Genomic DNA, 6,000 nt, shown 5'->3' with positions numbered 1-6,000 from the left:
GGAGAGATCAACGTGGATACATCACTGTAAGATACAGCGTGTGTTGGCGGCCTCCACAGTGTAAGGGGAAGTCTGGCTACAAAGGGAGTCTATTTAATTAGCAATAGATTGTCTCAATGCCAGTGAAGCAGGGAGATCCTTGCACTATTAGGTGAGGTGGTTAACAACACTGTATCCTAGCAATCATGACTGAACTACAGCAGACCCCGGAGCGGCGTGCTCAGCGCCGCCGCTGCCGGACTGTTGGTAGGGCAGCCGGTTGCGTTGTGATCTTAGTGTGTTTCGTGCTCCTCGGATTCCTGGCCTGGTGGTTGACCCAAGAATTGCAGCTCACTGTGGACCGAGCCAGAGAACAACGCAAGCAACATCAGAAGAGGTTTATTCATAATGTGAACGAGACAGATGGACACCCTCATATATACCATACTAATATGTGGTACAGATATGTTCATTTATTGGCTATGGAATTACGTTACTAATTATTATGTTTGTTCGCAAATACCTATATCCTCAACACACCCAGCTCTGACGGCTAAACCGTACCCTGCTAGGGTGACAGAATGTCTTATCATACGGATGCATAATCAAACTGTATTTCGGGGGCAGCAGTTCTCAGCAAATCTGATAAGATGTAACACCACTTGCCTCAGTGCAACCACTTATATGATAGGGATTTCAACAGAGGATGTACAAGCGTGCCCAAGTGCTGCTCCATTGACTAGACTGAAGGGAAACGCAAAAATATCATCACGTTAAATTGTCATCACAACGGCCATTCCCAATTTGCTTTTACGGGACAGGGAATAAAAATGTAGGTAAAATTAAGAAACGTCTGTGTACCCAAACGTATGTTTTATCAAATAATTTAAGCCTAACCAAAACATAATATGTGGATGGTACTTATCTTCATCACATTGGATGGGGATGTAATTATACAGGCTCCTGTCCATGGGGAACGGATGAATCATGTGCTTATGTTAGTAAGTTTTTGCTACCACCTGTAAATGGTACTCCGGTGTATGATGACATCTATTGGCTTTATGGTTCCAGACTGTACATGAGTCTCCCACCAAATTGGGGTGGTGTGTGTGCACCTACCCAGGTGACTGACCATACATATGTGGTAGGACCTCCACAGAGAAGAATGGCAGCACCAGACGGAGGAGATTGATATACCCAGATGTGTTACCACATAATCACATGTGGGGCTCGGATGTACTAAAGGACCAAAAAATTGTGGTCTGTAGGAGATAAAATAGCACATTCATTGTTCCCCTGGATAGGAGTGGGAAAAAAATTCATTAATGATTGAAACTCTGAATTATTGATTGGGTCTGTTCATGAATGTAACTAAAAAAAAATAGTAGCAGCTCAAAACACTGAAATAGATGCTTTACGTACCATGGTGATGCAAAATCACATGGTTTTAGACTTGCTTACTGGTTCACAGGGAGGAGTTTGTGTTCTGCTGAACACAACATGCTGTACTTTCATCCCAGACTCCATTCATTCAGTGGATATGCAGGACGCATTGGAAGAGCTGAATAAACTTCGTGATGCAATGCATAAAGACACCCTAGCCGTGAACCGGTGGAATCCCTGGTCCTGGTTGACTTCAGGACCATGTTGGCAGTTACTATTGAAAATGGTGACACCAGTTATTATAGTCCTAATTCTGATTGGACTTTGCATGTGTTGTGTGATCCCTTATATCAAAACAATGGTTGGCAAAATGGTGTCAAATACATTTGTACAGTGTAATCTGGCCTTCCAACAAACTATGCCAAAATATCAAGCATTGAAACAGTCAGACCTTAGTGGAGAAAACTGTAATGACTGTACTGAGAATTATGATGATATTGAAAAGCTCACAACTCCAGTTCAAGCTTGAACTGTTGACGTGATGAGTTAACACACTCTTAGCCTATGAAGCTTTAGCTGAAAAAGTAATAAGACAAGTGGTGTAGTCGAATAATACAGAAAAAACAGTTCATTTATACCAGTCGGTAGGAGTGATGTATGGTGGTGGTGTGGTGATAACAGAATCTTTTACAGACTGCCACAAAATGTGTCAGGTTATTGTGCATTAATATCATTATTGTTACCCATGACCCCTGAAGACGTTACGACATATGCAGCCTCTTATTCCTGAGGATTGGCAGAAAGGCATAGCCAGACATAGAGTAAAAAGAGATTGGAAAGGAGTAGGAAATCCAACATATATTGACGCAATAGGAGTCCCCAGAGGAGTGCCTGACGAGTATAAACTGGTTGATCAAATAGCAGCTGGATTCAAATCTTCCATCTGTTGGTGGTGTTCAATTAATAAAAACGTGGACAGAATAAACTAAGTTAATAAACTAACTAACTAAGCTGGGTGATGCCTGCTATACGTTTAACAGGTGATAAACAGGTGGGAAATGTTAAGGATTTTATATATATATATATATATATATGTTATCACTGTTAAACATTTGTAGCTTTGTCTTCTTTCTCATGAGAACGGTGTTGTGCTGTTTTGCACTTCACCCTGAGAACGTACGTGTTATTCAACCTTGTTTTAGCTTTGTCTTCTTTCTCATGAGAACGGAGATGTGCTGTTTTGCACCTGTCTTAATGCAATCCTGAGAATTCAATTTTGTTTTAGCACTCTGGGGTCAATCTGAACTGGGAATGAAGGACTGGATGTACTTATTGTTATAACATAACTTTGTTTTCGTAGCCGCTAACGACTGGGAGTAAAAGAACTGAAGGTTGAATTTTGACTGATTGTGATGCTTAGTGTTCCAGGCAGATGCAAAACAGCTGATAACTGCAACAGACGAACGAGATGTGCTGACCTGAAGTGTTCTTCCTTACAGCTGCACTTGACGTATGCGTTTATGTTATGGGAAGAAACTTGTCTTGCGTCATTACCCCCACCCTTAGGACAAGTTTCTTGTTTATGTGATGAGGGCGTCTCTTAATAAAAAGAGCGGAAAAGCAGGCCAGACTTTAGTGTAGCCTTGGTGTACAGCCTGGCCGCACTCCGCGCGTAATATTTGACTTTCTGTCTCACTGGTGTTTCTTGACTCTGTTTGTCTTGTTAAAGGTTTAAAAATGTTTGGAGGAGAAAATACCCAACATTGACTCCACATTTCAAATTGTTTTTGGAAATCATGGACATTGTGTCCTCCAGACAAAAGAGGAAAAAGACCTTTCAGATTGTTACCAGCGCAAAGTTCAAAAGCCAGCATCTGTGATGGTATGGGGGTGTGTTAGTGCCCATGGCATGGGCACTAACACATCTGTGATGGCACCATCAATGTTGAAAGGTACATCCAGGTTTTGGAGCAACACATTCTGCCATCCAAGCAACATCTTTTTCAGGGACGTCCCTGCTTATTTCAGCAAGACAATGCCAAGCCACATTCTGGTAGTGGGGTGGGGTGGGGTTGTCCTGACGGGGGAGTTCGTGGTTACGTTATGGCAGAGCGCCCCCCCTCCCCCATCTCACCTCTCACGTTAGGTGAGCAACGCTGCACAGTGCAGAGTTTGTGCAGGGGGAGGGGGGAATCATTCAGTGTTTGGACAAGGAGGTGGTCAAAACGGAGTAAGACATAATCATGGGTAGGAAACGATCAAAGCCATCAGGTGCCTAATTTCGAAAGAAAAAGAAAGAAGAAGAGGAGAAACAAGCAAAGGAAAAAGGTATGTATTGATTTACGTATTCCCGCAGCTTCACGGTGCTTTGAACAGTGTGGACGCTGAGCGTCTACAGAGTTTGGCGAAGCCATTTGATAGTCTTCCTTATGAAGAAGCCATGGCTGCTGTCATGGCTTCAGCTCTCAATGGTTTGCAGGCCAAAGTTAAAGCAATAGCCCCCAGTGCAATGTGCATTGCTATGCACACAGACTGAATCTGGTTCTGTCTCAGGGTGTTAAATCCTTATCTGAGTGCAGAATATTTTTTGCATCACTCTCTGGGTTTGCCACATTTTTCTCAAAATCCACAAAGAGGATGTCTTTTCTTGAGTCTGCAGGCTGCTCAAGGTTGCCCAGAAATGCTCCTACTCGATGGAATTTCACATCACGGATAGTGAGCACTGTGGCAAACAATTATGATACCCTTGTTGTGAAAGTGTCATGACACGGACCCACAACAGGGGGCGTTAATGAACGGACAATGGATAAGCCAAAAGTAACAATTTAATGTTGTGAATCGCACAACAACGTACAGACAATAACAATATGGTGGACTGTCAATTATACACAAAGTGACGTGTGGGCAGACTCGACGATAGAAGACGCCTGGCGAGAGAAGAGCCGGATCCCACACAGCTTCCACCACCAACGGAGCTGAAGAACACCGGAGCCGCCAAGCCCTGCGCCCCAGGTGGCCGCTGTCTTCAGCAGTCAGACCCGGTACTGCTGGCAGAGAACAGAGACAGTCCTGATAAGTGTGAGTTCGCACACTCAGTAATCCCACAGTCTGTATACAGTTAGGAGGGAAAACCTCCACCTCCAATCACACACTCGTGCAGCTCCTGTCTAACCACTTATCTGGTTGGGGTGTGAAGCGAAGCCGTCGCTGATCACACCAAACGCCAATCCCACAGATAAGGCAACACCCACAGGAAAACGGCTGCAAAGAAGTTCAGACTATTAGTCAGCGTTAAGTGTAGCAGAGAAATTACCTGAATGGTAGCTGATTTCTCGGCGAGGAGGTGGAGTTGCAGTCCGGCCTTTATGGTGATGGTGATGAGATGAATGAGTGACAGCTGTCACTCCCAGTGGCTCTGGCGCCCTCTCGTGCTTGAAGCCCACACTCCAAGCAGGGCGCCATCTGGTGGTGGTGGGCCAGCAGTACCTCCTCTTCAGCGGCCCACACAACAGCCCTCCTGCAAACTTTTGTATATAGACTGATTTCCTCTTACTTCTTTTGCACTTTGTGGTTTGCCATTTTGCCTTTAAAGAGTGTTAACTTCTTCACTTGTTGCTTCCTGTTACTTATGATACACAATAGTGTTTGTTATTTCTTCTTATGTGTACAGTAATGGGTATAGAATTTACCTCTGTCGTTAGTTCATTTATTTATGATACATGATTGCGCTTTACCATTTTTGCCACTTTAATGTATAGGGTTTTTTTTTTGTACATTTTTTGTCACTTCATGGTATTCTGTAATATACAGATTGTTTAACTTCTTTTGTTATTTATATGGTGAGACTTTAATGGAGGTTTAAGTCTTGTTCATTATGGTGAATGGTACTCTATGATAATGCAAAGTGCACTCTGTTGGTAAAACTGAATGACTTGTGCAATATTTTGCCCATCGGGTGGTGCTGTAGTGCAGTTGGGCTTTCTTAAATACCTGTACTGTACATGGTTGTAATGTGAAGTCACTGAGTCTTTTGTTTTTTTATGTTCAAAAACTTTATTGAAGTAATTATTGTTTATCTTCGTGTTTGTTATTGCAGTAGTCATTAAAACCGGAAATTTGTTCTTGAAAATAGCTGTTGTGAGTTAATTTGTGGGATTGTGGGTGTTCTGGACGAAGTTAGTGTTTTCAAGGGTGGTGGGGCGGAGGTGGTGGCCACGTTAGTGTGTGCGTTGGGGGGCACGCAGGGGGTTTCGCCCGGGGAGTAAATCACTGTAGGACCGCCACTGCCAACCAGTGTAAGTTATAGGACACTTTAATAGCCAAGCGTCAAAATGAGAACCTTGCCAGATCCACTAGGATATCTCCTGAAGATGACAAGACCATAAACTCAGAGCCTTGACAACCAATTTATCCTACAGGTCTCAGTTTGAAGAACACAACCATCTTGTGTCACAAAGAACATTTTTTTATCTATATATGAAAGTTCTACTGTTTTCCTTGTGTTTAATCATGCAAAATGCTTTGCATATATTCAGTTTAACCTGACGTGTTGTTATAAATTGGTATGTGATTCTTGAAATATTAATACTTTGATGGTGAAATATTTTGTTTTAATCAATGGATTGTTTTAGGATGTAT

Source organism: Thalassophryne amazonica, chromosome 11 (genome assembly GCF_902500255.1).
Source record: "Thalassophryne amazonica chromosome 11, fThaAma1.1, whole genome shotgun sequence".
Taxonomy (NCBI): Eukaryota; Metazoa; Chordata; class Actinopteri; order Batrachoidiformes; family Batrachoididae; genus Thalassophryne; species Thalassophryne amazonica.
The sequence above is the reverse complement of the archived record's forward strand: the minus strand, read 5'-3'. Positions refer to the sequence as shown.